The 23,925-nt window shown below is 44.6% G+C and overlaps 1 protein-coding gene across 5 annotated transcripts in view; it reads left to right on the forward strand.

Annotated features, from left to right (window-relative positions):
* The first annotated feature begins 3,861 nt into the window (after positions 1–3,861).
* The window catches only part of CMTR1 (cap methyltransferase 1), a 419,501-nt gene continuing 399,437 nt past the window's right edge, over positions 3,862–23,925 (forward strand). For 2 of the 5 annotated variants that reach the window (XM_069236317.1, XM_069236319.1), the window contains exon 1: positions 3,862–3,971. The gene's annotated coding sequence lies outside the window, so the exon portion shown is untranslated. Of the gene's footprint in view, positions 4,133–23,925 lie in introns of all 5 variants that reach the window. The other 3 variants (XM_069236315.1, XM_069236316.1, XM_069236320.1) reach the window with 3 other exon arrangements.

Below are 23,925 nucleotides of genomic sequence, written 5' to 3' on the forward strand. Positions count from 1 at the left end.
AAAAGCAACTCAACACTTGGCTCTTCAACCGCAATCGCCAGCCGGACGAGGTCTGCAGCATCCATCCAGTGCCTAGAGACACCGCCCCCCCGGGGTGACCAGCTTGCACACTACTGTTAGACAGCAAACATTATTAATAAAATGTTAGTAAACAAATTGTATAAATGAATGTGAATTACAGAAACTCATGCTAGAAATATCAAATGTGTATGTTTGCAACGTGGTTGACATGGTGTCCATTGTCTCGAATTCTATGTGAAATAATAAATCATTTTGAAAATCTATTTTGACGAATCATAACTACTTTTACTGACAAAAGATAATTTATTGTGATGGATAAAACTAATGATTTGAAATTAGTATTGATTAATGTACTAAAAATGATTTGAATATTAAAACTGTTTTATTTCCTCATGTATTAGCATTAGTCAAAAGGCCTACGTTTTAGTATTTTTCCACAAGTACGGTACTGAGATGTAATGCTGACTTCATGAAAATTCTTTTGCAAACTTTGTTTATTAACTATTCCATTTAAAAGCTCACAGTGGAAATCTGCTTTTTCACTCTGTTCATTCTGTACTTCATTGTGATAAAAGGTTGAAAGCTTTAGCAATGGATCTTAGATTCTGGTAGGAAGTAATGTTAGTTAAAATGTCATGTTCCGTTTTATACAATGTTATTATTCTGCAGAAACTGTCATCCGAAGAAGAGTGTCAACGTGAGCCTATCTCGAGGAAAACGAGAGAAATCCAGAAACTGGAGAATTCAATTGGTTGCTCATTATCACACCTTATAGTCTTATCCAATAGAAGCCTACTTAGTAATTTTTGGGACCTTAATTTAGCAAAGTTTTAGATGATGAAGTTCAGTTTTCCGTTTAGTTTCAGTTGAGTGAAAATTAGTTGCAGTGATGGTTAGACTTATATGTTTATGATTCTAACAGTTCAGATACTTTAGGCCCAACTTTACTGATCTAATGCCCTTTTTCATTTTCCTGATTCTAATCTTTGAAGACCTGCTGTTCCTATGCTCTGCTGACGAAGAATCTGCTAACTCCTGTCATCCTTAGGAGAGGTATAACCAATGTGCATTTGTTTTCTCTTTCAAGTTTTCCCTTAGAAATCCAACCACATTTTTACTAGTGCCATAGTTCAGATGTTTTCCAAATTAACTTTTAGCTTACTTTGATTTTTCCATGTGACAAAGCCCAGCATTGCACATGCCTTTTGAATTAGAATTTGATAACAAATATATCTGACCCAATAATTTAATTGAATGTATATTAATTGATTAAAATGCACACCTAATTAAATGCATTGCTATTTCACAAATAATCCTGTTGCTATTCTCTATAATTCTTTTGGAGTGTTTAATGGTGATTGCTGTTGTCAGATTAAGATTCTTCAAACGTTTTGGACAACCTCTTGTTTCTGTATTGGCACCATCTAGTTTTGCATATTATTTACATGACTTTATCACTGTTAATATAATGGCAGTAAATGTTTAAACTTTACTAAACTGGTGTGGTGATACATGGCCACGTGGATCATGGTGCGTATAAATTACTGACTCTTTCTGGCAAATTTGTCGTTGTTTACAGGTATTGTTTCACATTGTTTGATTGGATGATCTTATTACCTCTGTCGGAGTCAAATGATTTGAGTCGACCTCTCAGGGTAGATGTGACTACTCTTTTACGTGTCACCTAAGCATAATTTAGGAGGTCACACGCCCCACACTACAAGACCCTGAGTGATTGAAACATCATTGATCCTGTAGGTTATATTTTAAGATACTGGCCCTGTTTGAAACGATCACTATAATTAAGACAAAAGATGAGAAAGAACGAACATAACACGAAAGTTGGTCAGAGAGAGGAGAGCTGGAGAAGGAAGCGAAAAGGCAAAGAGAGAATTGTAAAAATTAGATATTTAGGTAACTCTTTGCTTTGAATTCAACTAAATTCATTTAACTAAACCCAACTAAAAAAATGAATTTCTGTGCTGCGAAAATAACCATGTGTCACAAACCCGTTCTCTTTAGGGAGGTAAAACTCTCACTCCTTAACACTCTTCAACAGAGAATGGGCATGGAGGGCACTGTGCTCAAATGGTTTGCCTCCTTCCTCTCTGATAGATCCCAAATGATCAAAATAGCGAACAGTCTTTCAGCTCCTTTAGCGGTCAGTCAAGGTGTTCCTCAAGGCTCCATACTTGCACCCACACTGTTCAATCTCTATTTAGAACCGTTGGGAAATCTCCTGAGTAAATCCGGGATCCACTATCATCTATATGCGGATGACACTCAGATCTACCTCAAGGTGGCCTCCACTCACGATCTCTCCTTCCTTAGCTCTACTCTCGACTCCATTCAAAACTGGATGGTAACTCATCAACTGATCCTGAATCCCTCCAAAACAGAATTCCTCCTCCTCTCCTCCTCACTTTCTCATCTCCCAGTGCAAACATGGATGGATCAGATCAATCTAATGAACAATAAGCCCATCATTGTCGAGAGCGCAAAATCCCTTGGTGTCACTCTCGACAAAAAACTCAATCTACTCTCCCACATCGACTCCATTGCAAAGTCTGCTCGACACCAACTGCGCCTTCTTTGGGGGATTCGTCGCTTCTTCCCGGAGCATGACCTTAAAACCCTGGTCCAATCGCTGGTTCTCTCCAGATTGGACTACTGCAACTCTCTTCTTACTGGCCTTCCCAAATCCCACCTTTCCCCCCTGAAGTCTATTCTCCATTCAGCAGCTCGTTTCATATATGGGGCCAAAAGAAGCGACCACATCACACCCATTTTATCCACCCTCCGTTGGCTTCCCATAGAGGCAAGATCTATCTACAAAACTGCATGTATCACCCACAAAGCCTTGCACTCCTCCTCCCCTCGCTACCTGGTGAATAAACTGAAACTCTCTGGGGGCTCCAGACCATCACATAATGCAGAAAAGTTACTGCTTGAACCTCCCATTTTCAAGAAGGAAAGATCGATGGCCCAATCCTTTTCAGGCAACGCGGTGAGAATCTGGAACTCACTTCCGCCTCAGCTTCGGACCACCACCTCTTCCCAGGCCTTCAAAACTGACCTCAAAGCTCTCCTCCTTCAAAGACACTTCCAAATTTAATTCTAGTTCTCTGTTTCCTGAAGGAAGTCCTTCCATTATAGGAAATTCTGTTCTCCACGCCTATAGAAGTGCCTTCCCAGGGTGTTTTTGTGTTTTGAGTGTCTGCCATTTAGTGCAGTTTTATACCTCTACCTGTATTTTGTACTCTTTTGTATCTTGCACACGGCACCCTTCCTTTTACAACGTATCATTTGCTACCTCTTATATCCTGTTTACTTTTGATACATGCACAACGGCCACCACTGCCTCATGTAACGGAACTATTGTTTGAGTGTTTTGAGTGTCTACCATTTATTGCAATTTTTTTACCTTTACTCGTACTTTATGTGCTCTTGTAACCTGCACACGTCACTTTTTCCTTTCGTAACGTATCGTTTGCTACCTCGTGGACTTTTTTGCTCTTGATACTTGCACAATTTTCACTATTGCCTCATGTAATGTAACGTTTGTTTTTGTAACAGGCTCACTTGTAATTCTTCTCCTCTTGTATCTCTACTTTGCCTATTGTGAAGCGCTCTGACACCCTCGGGTATAGTCCGCGCTATATAAAAACGCATTAAATAAAATAAAATTTATACAGGCAGCGTGGATATTCCAGGGACCGTGCAGAAGTGACTCCTCGTGTCACGTGACCTCAGAACAGGCAGGCGGAAGCAAGATCCCGCCACCCACAGAGACGTCGCCTCTCCTATAGGACGATGCACTTCAACACTTCTGTCACGTGACACACGGTTCAGACCGGAAGCGGGACACCCTTGCCACTCGCAGCTGCGTCTCTTCTCTATGGGACGTTGCTCTTCCGCACTCCTCTCAAGTGACGCGCGGAGCCACTTGGGTAATGTAGTCCGAGGCCCCAGTGGAGATACATCTCTGCGCCTATAGGCTGTTACGGGGCCCCGGGGGGAGACCTAGGCCCTCGTCCCGCTTGTGTACGGCGTCCTGGAACCGGGAGTGGGTGGCGGCCTCTTGGGATACTTGCCTCGCTCCTTTACGCAGGTAAGGGGAGCCGTGCCGGCAGGAGGGCGCCTTCTCTCTGCCCCCGCCCTGCAGACGGGCCACACCGAAGGGACAGTCAGTCAGGGTTAACCCGCGGGTCACGGGCCGTTAACCCCCTTCAGCAAAGGGCCTTCCTCAGCCACCCCCACCCCCACCCCAGTGGTCTAGGTCCAGACCCCCTCTGTCCATACGCAGGGAGCCCTTAGCTGGCCGTAAACGCCGAGCCCCCGGCGCGACATTACTGCGCAGCTCGGCGGCAGCCCCCGCCTCGAGGCGCGCGCTTCATGTACCCGCGGGCCGAGGCGCGCGGCGGCACCGGCGTTGGCGCCAAGGATCTGCAGCCTGGGGAGGCCGGCACCCAGCACTGAACCCGGCCGCGCACTCTCCCCCGACCGGGCACCCTGCTCCCAGCTTATCGCCAGCATTGCATTTCTTTGAACAAATACGCCACCAATTTTAAAAGATAATGACTGGTACTCGTTAGGTAGAGGGCTCTTCCTACTCCAATCCACCCCTGCAGTTTTGTATGTAAATGCAAGACATCACCTATAGTGACACCACTTTAAATGAAACCTACACTCGGGGCCATCTATCCACCATATAACTTTTGGTACAGTAAGGCAACCCATGCCTGCCTGTTCTTGGTTCTTATTATAGTTCTTGTATGCATACATGCCGACATTTTAGAGCAGGCAAGTGGGAGATAAAAAAACAAACAAAAAACATAGTCGGAAGAATATATTATCCCCACTGACTTATATTGAAGCAGAGGCAATCAGCCTGACATGGGGCTATTGTAATGTACGGTGACAATCAGCATTTCATTTTTGGCAGCTTAACAACATAGCACAAACAAAAACAGAGTTCTAAACTCTGGTTTTTGTTTGCGTTTTATAAAACTACCCAAAAATTAAATGTTGAAGCCTGTCACGTGCTCGAATCTCCCACTCCAAGAATTAAGGACAAAGTATTAACCTTTGATGTCAGAGGTAATTCTTGGATGGGGAGATTGAGGCGTGCATGAGAAACAGTTTATTTTTGACAGCTGCACAAAACTCAGAATCGGGTGGCGGGAGACCAGCCTTGAAATCGGCAGTCTCCCGTCTGAATCGAGAGGGTTGTCATGTATGAGTATCTGTATTGAACCTTTATTATTGGAGTATGCCTAGGCCACAGCCACTCACAGTTTATGCTGGCAGTTACTTTGATCCTTTTTTTGTTGGGGTTTGTTGGTTATATAGTTACAGATAACCAGTACTTATTTCCTTCTCTGTAGTTAGGAAAGACCAGTAGTTAATTTTATTTTATATTTAAGCAGGTCTCTCTTCAACACTTTCCTAAATTTAAAACAGCTTCAGTGGTGATCCTGTTCTACATGGAGATGTTGTACCTGCAGTTATATAGGCGCATAGATGGAAAAGACCTATTGCCTTGTTTTTTTTTGTTTTTTTTATACACTTCTTAGTCTGCAGTCTGATGATGTCTTAGCTGGGTTGTGCTGCAAACCACAGGAGATGGTGAGCTTATCGTCAATTTAAGTAGGGGTGCTTGTGGTGATGGCCTTAGATATTATTATACACTTCTTAGTCTGATGATGTCTTGGCTGCGGTGTGCCACAAACCACAGGAGATGGTGAGCTTATTGTCAATTTAAGTAGGGGTGCTTGTAGTGATGGCATTGTATATGGCACTTGGTTTGGAAGATGTTGCAGGCCGGCAAGGGGAGCCATTGGAGTTGATGTGATGATATTTTGTCGGATTTTCTATGAGACTTGTTGCGGTGTATAGGATGCCCTTTAGGGGTACTGGTGCGGAGAATGGGAGGTCATTACCACTATCTAGATGTGAGATTTTTTTTTTTTTTTTTTTTTTGCTGGTGTGCTAATTGAGGGTGACGCTGGTGTCCGGGGTGAGTCCAAGTGACTTGGCATTCAGTGACATTTGGATTTTGAAGCTGTCAAGGTTCATGTAATTGAGAAAGGTTTTACTGTTTGTTTTTCTTGCCAGTAACCGAAATTATACCTTGGTTAGGTTGAGTTTCAGGCATGAGCTGAACTTCCAAGTTTAGATGATATGCAGGCAGTGCTTAAGTCTTTGGATATCTGAAGCAGAGGAGACTTTCAAGTAGAGTTGGGTATCATCAGCATATTGGTGAATCATAGTGGTGTTATCTATGATAAGAACACCCAGCAGCTCTATTTAATTTGACTTAATGGTTTCCTGGCCACTAGGATGTCAGCTGCTCACTTAAACAGTTGCAAGAAAAGTGGAGCCTAGGGCTGAGTGTTGAAAACTGCAGCACATGTCCTGTTTTGCTCTGCTTCATCCTGTAGACCAGTGGTTCCCAACCTGTGGTCTGGGGACCCCTGGGGGTCTGTGAATCATCCTCAGGGGGTCCGTGACTGCTTTAAAAATTAACTTTGATTAATAAAGTGGTTAAATGTACAATTTAACATTTTAAAACATACTTTCAGTGTCAAGGAATTTGGAATTGGAGGCTAAAAATAAAATGTGTATCCTCAGAATGATTCGTGGGAGCAGTGCAGGTGCATCAAACAGAATATAGTATGGATGATGTGGGGCTTCAAATTTAGAAAAGCTCCGAACTTACTATGACATTTTTTTATTTTGTGTTTGCAAATTAAATAAAATGTGTTATCATTTGTATATGTGTTTGATGTAATGCTTGTTTCTGTATTTTGTATGTATTATTTTGTGGTTGAAGCCATTGACAGTGTTTAGTCCTGGGTCTCTGGCTTCTAGCAATGACTCAGTGGAGGGGGGCGTCCCCAGATTCCAGTAATGATTCAGTGGGTGTCCCTGGGTTCCAGTAAAGATAAAGTGGGGGTCCACAGAAGTCAAAAGGCTGAGAACCAGAGCTGTAGACCACTGGTTCTTAACCTGTGGTCCAGGAACACCTCAGGGTCCGTGAAGCCTACTCAGGGGCCCCCGATGGTTTAGAAAATGACATTTTAACAGATTAATAAAGTGTACATAAAGACGCGTTATGTAAAATTGGAGGCTAAAAATTAAGTTAGTATCTTCAAATTGACTTGTGGGAGCAGTCCACGTACATCAAATGAGATATAGATGGATGATAAGCGGCTGCAACTGAATTAAAAAAAAAAAAAAAGCTCCAAACTTCCCATTAAAATTAGTTTTTTTTTGTATTTGAATATTAAAAAAATAATATTATTTGTGTGTATATTTGTTTGAATGGTGGTTTATGTATCTGTAGTGCATTGTTATGTTGTTCATATCATCAAAAATGTTAAGACTACGTGCCCAGCTTCGTGATGACTCAGTGGGGGTACCCAGATTCCATTAATAACTCAGTAGGGGCTCCCAGATTCTGGTAGTGATTTCGGGGAGGGTGTCCACAGCGGTCAAAAGGTCAAGAATCAGTGCGGCAGACCACATCAATTTAAGCACAGTGCACTGATCCAGTTTTATCCAAATTAATGCTCAGCTGAATAAAAACAAAACTCTGTCACTGTAGCATAACTCATTTTACAGGAGAAGGACAAACCCTTTGTTCCAATCATTCTGTACAACCTGCTAAAGTGTGCATATGCAAAGTGTATTCGTGGATGTATAATTAGAAAACCTGAAACCAATAGCAGATGATCATAGTTGGCAATGTTTTTTTTGTTTTTGTTAAAATCATTTTAAATCTCGCTTAAAGACTACGGTTATCTGTCTGTTACCAAAGACCTATTGTGGACAGTACCAGTATTTACAGTGTGCCTTTGATCATTCTATTGCTGACTGTTGTTGTCATGATTATTTACTTGCTTCTTATTCAGTGGCTTTCCTCCCTCTTGTGTTTGTTCCTCCTTTGGAGCATAGCTTATTTACCATTCTTTTAATTAGATGTCTTTTGTACTTCAATGCTTGCATTCAAGTAACTATTTTTTTCTGTCAATACTAAATAGGAATGTATGTTTTCTTGCTCTTTCATCTGCAGCTTTCCCCACTTAAAAACCCTCTGTGCTGCCCCATCCCAGTCCCCCTAGCTTTTTTCCAGATTTTTTATTTTTCAAATAGTGATATTTGATGTCACCAGTGATCTCATCGGTTATGGCATACGTAACATTGTGTGAGGTCATTATCAGTCTATTGGTTGTGCTTAGTGGGCAGGTAACTATAACTTGGCAATTTCTGTGGTTTTTCAGTTCTGTTTCTTAACAATAATTTAACCCTAAAAGTTTTTTTTGGTAATTATATAAGGTAACTTCTACTAAATTGAGTCCCTGTATTTGCATGCATTTGCGTCCTTAACCATCCATCATTGTGACCAGACTGTCATACCATAATTATTCCTCCCTTACCACCCGATCTTTACTGGTACAGAGATTACTGAACCTGTTTGCTTTTTTAAAAACTGTTTTTATTGGGGTTTTCGAAACACATGGGGATATAACAGTACAATACCCTTGAATTGGGGATTACAGAATGACACTCAAACACTTTTTAGTCAGTTTTAAATACATTGACAAATATACACTGTCACAACTTCAAGCAGACTGTCACGGACCGCATTCTCTGGGAAGTGGTGAGGTAGTCGGTGTGGAGCTGCCATGTTTATATCAAGTTACCCATCTAACTGGAGTAGTGACACTTGAACTGGGAAAGAAGGGGAAATTGGGTCTGCACCAGTTTGCTTACAATAACGTGCAATAGAGGATTTATCTGCCCACCAGCCAGTTAAGAGCACCTTACTGGAGAATTCATCGACAGAAAATGCTAAGTTAATACAACCTACACTTAAATGTGGTACTTTAACTGCCTTAAATGGGAATTAGCTCTAGGATATACTTAGTAGCTGTGTTCTGAGAAAGTTGTTGAATGTATTGTAACTAGCTTCTGGGCACAATCAATCAATAGAATTTGTAAAGCGCACTACGTACCTATGAGAGTTTCAAGGCGCTGGGGGGGGAGGGGGAAGAGGTGCTGCTACTGATCGAAGAGCCAGGTTTTGAGGAGTCTTCTGAATGCGGTTAGTTCTTGGGTCTGGCGTAGGTTGGTCAGGAGGGAGTTCCAGGTCTTGGCGGCAAGGTAGGAGAAGGATCTGCCGCCGGAGGTTTTTCGCTGGATGCAGGTGACACTGGCTAGGGCGAGGTTCGAGGAGCGGAGCTGGCGGGTGGGGGTGTAGAAGCTGAGTCTGCTGTTTAGGTAGGCAGGTCCGGTGTTGTGGAGGGCCTTGTGAGCATGGGTGAGTAGCTTGAAAGTGATCCTCTTGTCTACGGGGAGCCTGTGAAGGTTTCTCAGGTGGTGGGAGATGTGGTTGCGGCGGGGTACGTTGAGGGTCAGTCGGGCGGAGGCATTTTGGATGCGCTGGAGGCGTTCTAAGTGTTTGGCAGGGATGCCTGTGTAGCGTGCGTTGCCGTAGTCCAGCTTGTTGCTGACGAGGGCCTGCGTCACGGTTCTTCTTGTTTCCGTCGGGATCCACTTGTAGATCCTGCGGAGCGTGCGGAGGGTGTTGTAGCAGGAGGAGGAGACTGCGTTGAACTGTTTGGTGTGCAGGTCTTTGGTGAGGGAGAGGATGAGCTGTGTGTCATTGGCGTAGGAGATGATGTTGAGGTCGTATTGGCGGGTGGTTTGTGCGAGGGGGGCCATGTAGATATTGAATAATGTAGGGCTGAGGGAGTAGCCCTGGGGAATGCCGCAGATGATGTCGGTGGCTTTGGATCGGAAGGGGGTGAGGCGTACACTTTGGGTTCAGCCGTGGAGGAAGGAAGCCATCCAGTCGAGGGCTTTGTCTTGTATTCCGGCTTCAAAGAGGCGAGCTATCAGGGTGCGGTAGCAGACTGTGTCGAAGGCGGCAGATAGGTCCAGGAGGATGAGGACTGATGTTTCTCCGTTGTCCAGTTGAACAACACAGGTGAAAAACGGCACAATAAAAATATAAAGCAATGAAACAGAGCACAAAAAGAACAAGCATTTGCAATGCAACGGGTCTCGCATTTCTCAGAGTTAGAGCTATTAGCAGTTCTAAACTCCCCACCGGACTTTTCTTGCATCATTAAATGGAAAAAAAAGAGTGCAATCGCGCTGCTACAGTTCACTTGTAGTGAAACATATTGGCAAAAGTGCAATGATCTACGTAACTGGCAAAAATGCAATTAACTACGTAACAGGGTCAATGTCAAGCAAAGTGCTCGACTTCTGCCCAGCGAGATCACGCTGCGAAAAAAGAGAAAAAGTAGTCCACAAATCGGACCGAAAACAGCGAGCCTTGTATGTTTTCAGTACTTGGTCGCTGCACTGGAGGAAGGCTAACCACCGGAAAAGGCATGAAGTATGCATGCCTTCCACTAATGAAAGCAAGCAGATTTTAAAAGGCAAGCCCACAAACCAATGAAAGACACTGACGTGACATGGACGGGGTTCCGAGCCCTTTTCTAACTACTAAAGCGTCTCGCAAGCGATAGGCATGCGCAAGCGCATGCTAGCACAGGCTCGACCCTAAAAACGGGCTAAGTATTGTAGAAAAGCACACACTGTTACGTGTGTTGCTACACTTTAAAGCCGTGACACGTGCATGGGCAATAGTGCCATGAAGCAGAAAAGCTCATCCCATCATCGCTCTCTTTGTAATCACACTGAAATATGGTTTTGTCACTCCCTGTCTTTTCACTCAAGGGCCTTTAGTGATCCGAAGAAATGGTTTTGGCGCTCACCTATTGCACGTTTTGAGCCAAGTAAATTGCAGATCCTTTCTAGGGGACTCTCTGTAGGAGGCTGGACTGGCTTGTAGTGAGTACCTAGGGGTACTTGCACCTTGCACCAGGCCCAGTTATCCCTTATTAGTGTATAGGGTGTCTAGCAGCTTAGGCTGATAGATAATGGTAGCTTAGCAGAGCAGCTTAGGCTGAACTAGGAGACGTGTGAAGCTACTACAGTACCACTTAGTGTCATATGCACAATATCATAAGAAAACACAATACACAGTTATACTAAAAATAAAGGTACTTTATTTTTATGACAATATGCCAAAGTATCTCAGAGTGTACCCTCAGTGAGAGGATAGGAAATATACACAAGATATATATACACAATACCAGAAATATGCAGTATAGTCTTAGAAAACAGTGCAAACAATGTATAGTTACAATAGGATGCAATGGGGACACATAGGGATAGGGGCAACACAAACCATATACTCCAAAAGTGGAATGCGAACCACGAATGGACCCCAAACCTATGTGACCTTGTAGAGGGTCGCTGGGACTATTAGAAAATAGTGAGGGTTAGAAAAATAGCCCACCCCAAGACCCTGAAAGGTGAGTGCAAAGTGCACTAAAGTTCCCCAAAGGACAAAGAAGTCGTGATAGGGGAATAAGGCAGGAAAGACACAAACCAACAATGCAACAACGCTGGATTTCCAATCTGGGGTACCTGTGGAACAAGGGGACCAAGTCCAAAAGTCACAAGCAAGTCGGAGATGGGCAGATGCCCAGGAAATGCCAGCTGCGGGTGCAAAGAAGCTTCGACTGGACTGAAGAAGCTGCGGTTTCTGCAGGAACGCAAAGGACTAGAGACTTCCCCTTTGGAGGACGGATCCCTCTCGCCTTGTAGAGTCGTGCAGAAGTGTTTTCCCGCCGAAAGAACGCCAACAAGCCCTGCTAGCTGCAAATCGTGCGGTTAGCGTTTTTGGACGCTGCTGTGGCCCAGGAGGGACCAGGAGGTCGCAAATTGGACCAGGAGGTAGAGGGGACGTCGAGCAAGACAAGGAGCCCTCTTAGCAGCAGGTAGCACCCGGAGAAGTGCCAGAAACAGGCACTACGAGGATGCGTGAAACGGTGCTCACCCGAAGTTACACAAAGGAGTCCCACGTCGCCGGAGACCAACTTAGAAAGTCGTGCAATGCAGGTTAGAGTGCCGTGGACCCAGGCTTGGCTGTGCACAAATGATTTCCGCCGGAAGTGCACAGGGGCCGGAGTAGCTGCAAAAGTCGCGGTTCCCAGCAATGCAGTCTAGCGAGGTGAGTCAAGGACTTACCTCCACCAAACTTGGACTGAAGAGTCACTGGACTGTGGGAGTCACTTGGACAGAGTTGCTGGATTCGAGGGACCTCGCTTGTCGTGCTGAGAGGAGACCCAAGGGACCGGTAATGCAGCTTTTTGGTGCCTGCGGTTGCAGGGGGGCGATTCCGTCGACCCACGGGAGATTTCTTCGGAGCTTCTAGTGCAGAGAGGAGGCAGACTACCCCCACAGCATGCACCACCAGGAAAACAGTCGAGAAGGCGGCAGGATCAGCGTTACAGAGTTGCAGTAGTCGTCTGTGCTACTTTGTTGCAGTTTTGCAGGCTTCCAGCGCGGTCAGCAGTCGATTCCTTGGCAGAAGGTGAAGAGAGAGATGCAGAGGAACTCGGATGAGCTCTTGCATTCGTTATCTAAGGAATCCCAAGAGACAGAGACCCTAAATAGCCAGAAAAGAGGGTTTGGCTACCTAGGAGAGAGGATAGGCTAGCAACACCTGAAGGAGCCTATCAGGAGGAGTCTCTGACGTCACCTGGTGGCACTGGCCACTCAGAGCAGTCCAGCGTGCCAGCAGCACCTCTGTTTCCAAGATGGCAGAGTTCTGGAGCACACTGGAGGAGCTCTGGGCACCTCCCAGGGGAGGTGTAGGTCAGGGTAGTGGTCACTCCCCTTTCCTTTGTCCAGTTTCGCGCCAGAGCAGGGCTAAGGGGTCCCCTGAACCGGTGTAGACTGGCTTATGCAGAATTGGGCACATCTGTGCCCAAGAAAGCATTTCCAGAGGCTGGGGGAGGCTACTCCTCCCCTGCCTTCACACCATTTTCCAAAGGGAGAGGGTGTAACACCCTCTCTCAGAGGAAGTCCTTTGTTCTGCCATCCTGGGCCAGGCCTGGCTGGACCCCAGGAGGGCAGATGCCTGTCTGAGGGGTTGGCAGCAGCAGCAGCTGCAGTGAAACCCCGGGAAAGGCAGTTTGGCAGTACCAGGGTCTGTGCTACAGACCACTGGGATCATGGGATTGTGCCAACTATGCCAGGATGGTATAGAGGGGGCAATTCCATGATCCTAGACATATTACATGGCCATATTCGGAGTTACCATTGTGAAGCTACATATAGGTAGTGACCTATATGTAGTGCACGCGTGTAATGGTGTCCCCGCACTCACAAAGTCCGGGGAATTGGCCCTGAACAATGTGGGGGCACCTTGGCTAGTGCCAGGGTGCCCACACAATAAGTAACTTAGCACCCAACCTTTACTAGGTAAAGGTTAGACATATAGGTGACTTATAAGTTACTTAAGTGCAGTGAAAAATGGCTGTGAAATAACGTGGACGTTATTTCACTCAGGCTGCAGTGGCAGGCCTGTGTAAGATTTGTCAGAGCTCCCTATGGGTGGCAAAATAAATGCTGCAGGCCATAGGGATCTCCTGGAACCCCAATACCCTGGGTACCTCAGTACCATATACTAGGGAATTATAAGGGTGTTCCAGTAAGCCAATGTAAATTGGTAAAATTGGTCACTAGCCTGTTAGTGACAATTTGAAAGAAATGAGAGAGCATAACCACTGAGGTTCTGATTAGCAGAGCCTCAGTGAGACAGTTAGTCACTACACAGGTAACACATTCAGGCACACTTATGAGCACTGGGGCCCTGGAGAACAGGGTCCCAGTGACACACGCAACTAAAACAACATATATACAGTGAAAAATGGGGGTAACATGCCAGGCAAGATGGTACTTTCCTACACTCTCACCTTCACAGATTCAGAAGGGACAACACCTTGGCTATTGGCCTCCTGACGAATGATCACATTATAATGAGACATACAAACTGGTCAGCATTACATGATATGAAAGTGAGTACCTTTGATTCAGCAGCACAAACAAAATGAATCTGAAATGTACATCATTTGAGCTGGTTTTGTTGAAGGGACAGAAAGAGTGACTCTGCATGAGGCAGTAACACAGGTACCTGACAGTTGGCACAATGAAGTGATTACGTGGCTTCCATGAGGTGCTCCGGTGGGAGTTGGGGTTGAACCAGAATGGGGAGGGGACACACGGCACAGTCTTCGGATGGATTGAGAGGCCTGAAGAGGTTGGAGGATCAGACGCACCAAACCCCTCTCTATTCATCGTCAGACTCCGTTTTAATCATGTGCTGGAACGCGAGCAAGATGTACATGTAGGTGGTCCTGCAGATCCCTAATGCTTCTTGATGGGGGGCGCCCAAGCACCAAGGGGGGGGGCTTTGGCTTCAGACAGGCTGCATCACTGCAACAGTGCCACTGATGCCAGGCTCTGCAAACATCTGTCGGTTTACTGTGTACCAAGAGTGATCTGTTTGTAAAATTGGACGTGTGTGTGTTTTTAATTGTACAAAGAGTATCCACTACGAAATACCTAGAGTACGTTTTTTCAGTTCTTCTTAAACTGGAAATGATCAAGTGAGTCTGATGATCACAATCAGTGATATTTGGTCAAACAGGCTAGTTCTATAGATAAGTGCACATGATGAAAAGAAACTTACAGATCAAAGTTTCCAATCACAACACGGGACATTTTATTGAGGTAGACAACATGAGAACAACAAGGCTGAATATATCAGTTATTAGGGATGAAAGACTATGCAAAATACTGACATGCTCAGGGCAGCAGTTTCCAACAGCGAGAAGCTGAGGCAGAGGTTGTGAGGCACTTTCAGACATACCACTGGCTACTCCTTAGTATTCACTGAAATGCAGTGCACAGGATTACAGGCTCCAGAGTGCTGCGACGTGCGGGCAGAGCGCCTCCTACACAGATCTAACGGGAAACCACAGCACTTGAATGTAATCCCTGCAGGGCCAACTCCGCCTTCAATCCTTAATCCAAAGAGGTAAAATGAGCGTTTCTACCATTAACTTGTATGCTAATGCCATTTAATGATGCAGAGCAGCATTATGGCACTTTCTTTGCAGCCACGGAGCAACACAAAAAAATATTTGGAAATTATTATCTCATATTTGCAGTCTGAGGAATGTATCTGCCAAACTCTCCCTGAGAGAGAAAAATTGCTACGTGTACTCTATTCTCAGATGTAAAAATTCGGTATTTACGTAATTAAACATTTAAAAAAAAGTTAAAAATGAAAATTACAATTAGTAAATTGCTTTAATTTACCGTTAAACACCCGGGCTTGAGAGCACCGCGATAAGTGACAGTGGTGTTATTGAAGTCGGGGACAATCCTTTTATCGCCCTTAGAATTATGAATGGCTGAGTTGGCACTCTGTAATGCTAAATATGACGTAACGATCACACACAGAGATCACTGCGTTTCCAAGTTACATTATTAGAGTACGGTGTATTTTGTGCAGATTTGTTTGCAAAATAAACAACTGTGGGGTTCGGTAGGCGCACTGACAACTGGCTGCTTTTCATAATTGAAAGAAAAATGGGAGTTTTAGTATAACAAGTGCCCAGAAGTGCAGTTATTTGTGAGAAATGTGCAGATGTGTTCCTGGCAAGATACGTCAGTCCTTGGTCCTGATATATAAATACACCCTGACTTCTTTCTAGGCCATGAGCTCTAGTCCAATTAGCGCCACATCAGCCTTTCATCTTTTCGGGTCGGTAAATGACTGAGCATATAGCAACTGCTGCTATCGTCATTCGCAGCACACTGAAGCCAGTCAAGGAAACACCTGTGTCTGCCGTGTGGATTTAGTGCACACAAACAGCAGCACTACGTAGCACAACGGGAAAGCAAGCAACAACAGAATGAAACCAGACCAATTGGCTTTATCAGCCAGTGCTGCTGGCACTTTTTTGCACTCGTTTAGTTTTTCAGCACTGCATGAAGTCTGACTTCAAATACATTCTTTGGTGGCTGTTTAACAACAGCGCCTAGGGTGAACAGCAGGAAAGGACTGATGGCGCTTTAGACTGACTCCCTGTGGAGAATAAGTGAGTGAAAGCATGCCATGAATCCCCTGTCCGTACATACCCACTGACAAGGAACAGATAAACCAAGAGCGCGGGGTGAAGAATACCAATGGAGCGAGCAACAGCACGGGAGGCAGTTCGATCAAGCAGTAATGACGGCAAGAATAACAAGCATCACCTATCGGGCAAAAGTGCATTTATGTACATTACCCGAAAAAGTGAAATTAACTATGTAAAGCGCTCGACTTCTGCCAAGCGAGATCGTGCTCGTAAATTAGAGAAAAAGAAGTCCACGAGCCCGATAGAAAACAGCGAGCCTTGCATGTTTTCTGTACTTGGTCGCTGAGCTGGAGGAGGGCTAGCCACCGGAAAAGGAATGAGTTATGCCTGCCTTCGACTAATGAAAGCAAGCAGATTTTATTAGGTAAGCCCACGAACCAATAAAAAACACTGACGTGCAGTTGACAGGGCTCCGAGCCCTTTTCTAAATACAAAAGTGTCTCGCTGCGATGCGCGAGCGCATGCAACGCAGGCTCGACCCTAAAAAGTACCAATGCAGAAGTCTAGCGACGCTTACCAGAAGCCCACTAGACACCAGGGATGATGCGCAGGCAAGTGCCTGCGGGTGGAGGAGGGCCTCGAACACGCGAGCAGCAGCAGCGTGGGCGAGGGTCAGGGACACGGATGCAGCAAGGTGATGCTGCGATCGTGGGGAAGCGAGCCCCTGACCAATGGTAGGACAGAGGTCACTCACCCTCGACGCGCAGCGACCGCCATTAAGAAGGGAGGAGGGAGCAGCAGCTGGGAGGGAGAGGCGAATGGGGGCATGAGGGGGGTGGGGTTGCAGGGGCGCATCGGCAGGGGAACGGTGAGCGGCTCAGAGAGAGCCGGTTCGGGGGAGCGCACAAGGGGCAAAAGCAGGTGCAAAAAGTGGAACAAAACAGATGGAAACAGCACAATAAAAACAAGGGGCAAAAAACAGGCACAAGGAGTGGAACGAAACAGATGGAAATGGCACAATAAAAACAGGGGCAAAGCAGGCGCAACAAGTGGAACAACACAGGTGAAAAACCATCCTTGATCCATCCTTGATCTTGCTCCACCCTAAAGCTTCATGTATAGGTAGTAATTGAAGGCTTGTGAACCTAGCATTGATTGAAGGTACTTTATTTTTCAGCCTTCTCCCTTGTGGCTTTTTTGTTGCTTTGCTGAGCACAATCTACCCTGGACCTTCTATGTTACAAACTACACCACCTATTCCAGGTTACAGTTCACCCCACGTATGCAGCAGTTTCTCCGCAACAGACTCCATCTCCTTTCCTGTCACCTAAAATACGGAACAAAAAATCAAAACCTTAGCATAGTGGGTACATTATTACAAACTATGCTTACTAAGTTAGTTGGTGTACATACATAAACGACTGGCAAGATGAGTTTGGTCCTGTCACCTTAGGCAAAGTCATGATGCATGCAAAAATGTGCATTTCTGCTTTCTGTTTATACATGCTCCGTTTGTGAGAGAAGCTTGCACTGCTGTTGTACCTATGTTACCTTTCCTGCCTGCCTTATCAAAGCGTGAGAAAACCTTTTTAGGTTTACATAAAAATAAGATAATTTGTAATACCATTGGTATCTAATCAGCTGGCACTTCTACGAAGTTGCAGCATGTTTTCTTCAACAAATTGAGCCTATTTGGCTATATTTAAAACATTTATGCATAGTACAAATGCACAAAAACATACAGGGTGGAAAAACTAACCCGCCTCTAAAACATAATGTTTTATTAATTGTCTAATAACAACAGATAATACAGTATAGTCTAGAAGAGGAAAGAATATACTGCATGGAGACCCTAACACACATGAATTTCTGTAGAAAATCAACAAAGACATATACAAAGCCAAGTACTACACAAAATAATATTGTTATATATGACTCTAACAGGGATGTGGAATTCCTGGGACATCCTGTTTGGGGTCAAGGGCAACAAGTTTTTATGTTTACTTTGTCCTTGGGACAAGTAGGCCCAACCCTCTGCAGCACAAACCCTTTGGCTGCCTGTTTACAGAGAGTGGAACTCTCTGTAGTTGAGGTAATGTGTTTCCAAAAGATAATGCTGTTCGAACTTGTATTTATGGTTCATTATTTGAAAGCCTTCATTATTAGGGTGAGTGCTGTAAATAACTGTTTTACGGTCACACTTCACCACTGACGTTGGTTCCAGTCCAAAAAAAAAAACGTGTATACACATGTTTGAAAAGTTTAGGCTATGAGGCTAAGTATAATGTTCCCAGAATGCTCTCTGATTAGATGCAAATGAAGTGTCATTTAGTAAAATGTTTAGATGCATGCTAGTATTTCCCAAAAATCTTTCTAATGGAAAATCAGTGAACCATTTTCAACACGATTATGGGAAGCATGAAAATAAACAAACACTGACAAAGCCAACTGATCTGACATATTTTTATAAGTCTTTTAGTTTCATCAATGCGTGTCTTATATTGACATGGCTTTTGTAACACTTTATTGTTGTGGGAGCGACCAGGCTCTCAACATTGTAACAAACACTGGCAAAAAAAACCCAAATCGTTTTTGAACTCTAAAAGCACACGTTGCCACCAGTGGCATAACAAAGGCCCCGCAGGCGCCCTCCAGGGGGCCCCTTCAGCACAGCACCTGCCCTGAGTGAGTCTGGAGAGGGCGCTCCTCCATGTTCTTTGCAAAGGGGCACCCTCCAGTTTCGTTACGTCACTGATTGCCACTGTAGTTCCTGACACTGAACAAAACTACTTTGTGTGCCAATATGCTCCTTGTGGAAGAGCAGAATGCGATCACTCACAGTAGAGCCAGCCGAAAGAGAGAGAAATAGAGGTTTAATAAAAACAAAATGTCTTTGTTAACATCAGACCTAATTAGGGACCAAGACCCACAAGTAGGTAGCTTTTTGCATGTCGCAAACAGCGACTTTCGCTGTTTGCGATGTGCAAAAAGCACATTGCGATGCACAAACCCAGTTTTGCGATTCAGTAACCTGGTTACCGAATCGCAAAACGGGTTTGCGACTCGCAATTAGGAAGGGGTGTTCCCTTCCTAATTGCGGCTTGCAGTGCAATGTAGGATTGTTTTGCGAACGCGGGCGCAAACCAATCGCAGTTTGCACCCATTTCAAATGGGTGCTAACACTTTCGCAAAAGGGAAGGTGTCCCTATGGGACCCCTTCCCCATTATAAATGTCACTGTAAACATTTTTTCAGAGCAGGCAGTGGTCTGCATTACAAAAAAAAAAAAAACTGCTTTATTGAAAAGCAGTCACAGACATGGTGGTCTGCTGTCTCCAGCAAGCCACCATCCCTGTGAGGGCCGCTATTCGCAAGGGGGTCGCAAATTGCGACCCACCTAATGATTATTCATGAGGTGGGCATTTGCGAAGCCCTTGCGAGTCACAGATGGTGTCAGGGACACCATCCTACATTCGGATTTGCGACTCGCAATTTGCAGGGCGCAAATCTGAACCTACCTACATGTGGCCCCAAATTCTTAAATAAAGTCACAAAAGTGCACCCATGGTATATGTCGTACCCCTATAAAATATTTGTGAACTGTATTTTAGCATGGGTAAATACCATGTGTAGATTTGCTCATGTGAAAATCTATTGAGCATTTGCAAGTTCATTTTCCCTCCAGCCACATTCTTCCCAACCCTGGAAGAAGTTCTAATTCTGCCATTGTCAGGAGTAAATGTCCAACCTGTCTTATTATGGGAAAATATTAGAGAGAAGCTGGTGAAAATCTTTAAAACATGCAGGTTAGTAGGTTTGCAGACTCAAAGGCATTCCAGCCCTGGAACTATTGCTTACTGCTTCCTCCAGCCCCAGTATGCAGATCTGCAGAAAGGTGGCAAAATAAGGAAATTGCTACAGTAGGGATTGAAACTGCAAGTATTCAAGCCCTACTATGGTAGTAGCCCTGGCATAATCAGAGAGGCTATTATCAGAGCTCTTACATAATGAGATTGCTGCCATAATTTGGCGCCACACTACACGGCACCAAAGGGACAAGTAGATCTTTTTACAGGACAAGTAGATTTGAGAAGCAACCTGTCCCCTGGACAAGTAGATATTTTAATAAATTCCACACCCCTGCTCTAATGAAGAGCCTCTGTTGTTTATTTCAGTTGCTAAAACTGATAACTCACTGCTATGACGTAGCAACAATTGATAACTAATTACCCACTGTTGCTGCATCATAAAGGTCTTCTAGGCCAGGCTGAAGGCGCTCTCTGGGGGCGCAGATCTGGTATTCTGCTTTCAGTGAAAGCAGAGAGTGCAGCTGCTAGAGCGGAAGGAAGACCGATAATGTGCTAGGGGTTGGTCAAGGATGGTAGGTAAGGGATTTTTTTTTGCTTACCCGGGGGACAGGGATATACAGCAGAGGCTTTCACATTCACTCTTGTTATCTATTTCATGTCACTCAAAAACCCTCAGTGAAAATCATCTCCACATTCACCGTTTCTCATCCGTAATTCTATATATAATATCCGATAAATATAGGCCTTGGTACTCTGCGCCAGAAACTATGATGTTACTACTCATAGTGCACAAGAAATCAATCATGTTCCTCCCATTTGGTTTCATAATGTACTAGAAATATTTCCACTGTCATCAAACTGACTGTCGCTTCTCTATGTGGATATGTGCCCTCAAACCCAGTTTAGCCTTTCCTTTTCTGAATATCAGTTCAGTTTGTCGTTTATTTACTAGATACAGTTTATCTTCCGTCTGTTCACTTATGAACCAACGCCTTTGTTAACCTCTGCAACCTTGTTTTTTCTGACAGTTTTTTTTTTTTACATCACAAAACCTATATGCTTCTCCAAGCCATTACCATATTGTTCCTTAAAATAGTAATCCCAAAACTCATTAATACCTATATTCTATGAACTAATGCAGTGTCTTGCACCTTTGTTACCCACATGTTCAGAAAAAATCTGACCTCACTGAATTAAATGCAATTTTGATATGTTCCTCGTGTACCAGTACAATCTCATGAATATTTTATTTTGCACTAATCTTAAATCTAGGCTAACATAATTCCAAATGGAGCACTCCGCCCAAACCTTCACTGAAGTAAAGATAGCAAAACCTCAGCAATATGAAAATAGGTTTTAAGCTCCTTCCTAAATCAGAAAAGTGCAAAGCTGCCAAAGCAGAAATGAGAGGTTGCCTTTGAAAAAACTTAAGATAACATCTAAATATTGCACATAGTAGGGGTGACTGATCTAAGCAGCTGCTTGCTCATGGTGGAGCATGAGGTGCCAGTTATCACCAGTTTGTGTTTCAGGCTTGGAAGCTCGTTCAAGATGCGTCCATTTTAGTTAAGGCTTCTCAAGTTTAAAAATTCATTGCAGTCATTTAGGGATGCAACTTGATTGAATTTGCCGGCACCTTCAGTAAGTCGAGGTGTATCATAAACAACACACACCTTAACCTCCTAGCTGCTGCGCCCACATTTCGATGACAGAAAGTTCTGGGGTGAATTGTGGGGCTCTGATCAGGTTCTGTTACCCAGAATCCTTTGCAAACCTCAAAATGTGGCCAAAAAAACACTTTTCCTCACATTTCGGCGACAGAAAGTTCTGGAATCTGACAGGAGTCACAAATTTCCTTCCACCCAGCGTTCCCCCAAGTCTCCCGATAAAAATGGTACCTCACTTGTGTGGGTAGGCCTGGTGCCCGTGACAGGAATAGATCACACAACGGTCAATGTTGGTCCTTACAAGAGGCAGCTGTTGACCCTGGGGTGATCCATTCCTGACGCAGGCACTAGGTGTAGGCACTCAAGTGGGGTAGTGTTCTTATCAGGACAGGTGAGGAATCACTGGGTGGTAGGAATTTTGTGGATCCCAGCATATTCCTGTAGTTTGTGTGACAGAAATGCGAGAAAAATAGAGTTTTTATTCAACATTTGCAGGGTATTCTGGGTAAGAAAACGTTGGGGAATCCACACAAGTCACACCTCTGTGGACTCCCCCCGAATGTCTAGTTTCCAGAAATGTTTGGGTTTAGTGTGTTTCTCTATATGGCCGCCGAACCCAGGACCAAAAACACAGGTGCCTGTCTTACAAAACCAGTTTGTTTTGTGATAGATAATTTTGATGTCTCCACAATACGATTTGGACGGTGGAATTTGGGGCTGAACTAAATTGGGGAGCTCCCAAGAGAGCACTCTCTCTCTCTGCTTGCCGCCGCAGTCACCTGCTCTCTGGGTTGGGCTAACCCACTATTACCCCGTTGCACAGACTGCTTGCGAAGGGACAGCAGGACTGTCCTCATCACCTCTCTCATAATTTACTGGAAGAGGAGTTATCGAATGGGACTCCTCCGACTGAAAAATCACTCCCAGAGTCTGCACCATTGTCCTATCCCTCAGATGCTGTCTCAGTATCTGATGTCTCAGTCTCTGATCCTATGTCAGAGCTGTCCTCTATAACCAGAGTGACGGCAGCAGTCATCCATCAAGATGCCATCTCTGCTGTTGGCTAAAATGTTGCTCTAAAACACTAGCCTACGTAGACAGTCACAAAATCGATGATATGTGTGAGATACGTGCAACAGTAGAGGCCACCTTACCTGCGGTTCTTCCCTCAATCAGCACGTTCTTTCAAGACACTCAAAAAAACACCTTGTCACATACCATTCGTCACAATCTTTAGCACCTCCTGCGCCCAGTCCAACAATCATTATTGGTGCTCCCACTCCCTCCTCCTCGGATTCCCTCATTACCACCCAGCAAAAGTGCCCTTCATCTCTCCATAGCCACCCTCCACCCGCACATACATTTCATTTGTATTATAGCGCAGGTAATGGCTGACTTTACTAATGTACTCAGCTATTTACAGAAAATACAGATTTGCTCTTTGCAGTAGGCATATAAACCTTCTGCGCTTCTTTATGGCACTAAAACTGCCACTAGACAAGTCTGACCCTTTTGTAGCAGAAACATAATCACAATACTTACTTGACTTTTTTATTGCTGCCTAAAAGCTACAGTTGAAAAGCGTCAGTTGAAGTATGTGCATTACCTTGAAGACGCAAGCTGCAACTGCAAGACAACTGGTGGCAAATCTAATATATATATCACTTTTATATGTGGGTCTGGTTTTCCTGGGGGCCGATCGCAGCCCCCAGGGAAACCACACACGTATTGACAAAAGTGATATATATATTTTCCGAGGGGGCCAACCACCCCCATTGGAGACTCTCCATTCTTACGAGTTCTTCCCGAACGTGGGGAAGGTCGTTTGTGGCCGTTTTCGTCCGCTTCCTGCTCCAATGGGGAAATCCACAAAGTGACGTCAGCGTGCGGGTGGGTGGCGGGGGGAGACACGGAAGAGCTTCTGTGTCTCCTGGGTAACAAAACAAAAAAAAAAAATCCTCGGGTGCGTCCCCCCTCACTGGTGTCGGCCACTGGTCGTGACCCGCACCAGGGAGGTAGTGCGGGCATCCAAGGGTTTAAAGATTTAGAAACTACCTAACAAAACTGTCATTGCCATACCGATTAGGGTACCATTATTTGGACGCTACAGAGGAACCGATCAAGTGGAATAAGTGGCCTAATCAGACTTAACAGGTTTGTTGATAACTGTGTCAGTAGGACTATTTTGCAATGTGGAGGTACCAGGATGTTTAGTGGAATCTGCCAAGTAACCGAGATTTTATTACATGCTATAGTAGGGAGAAATTATATGCTGTTGTAGCTAATAATGGTGATGCAACATGGTTTGTTGTACCTGGAGAAATAAGCAAGTACTCTGTTTTTTGAGGCTTAAATTATTTTTCCGGCCCCCTCTCACATGAAGCCAAAACTACAGGGAACAAACGTGTGC

This window comes from Pleurodeles waltl, chromosome 5 (assembly GCF_031143425.1).
Source record: "Pleurodeles waltl isolate 20211129_DDA chromosome 5, aPleWal1.hap1.20221129, whole genome shotgun sequence".
Classification (NCBI taxonomy): Eukaryota; Metazoa; Chordata; class Amphibia; order Caudata; family Salamandridae; genus Pleurodeles; species Pleurodeles waltl.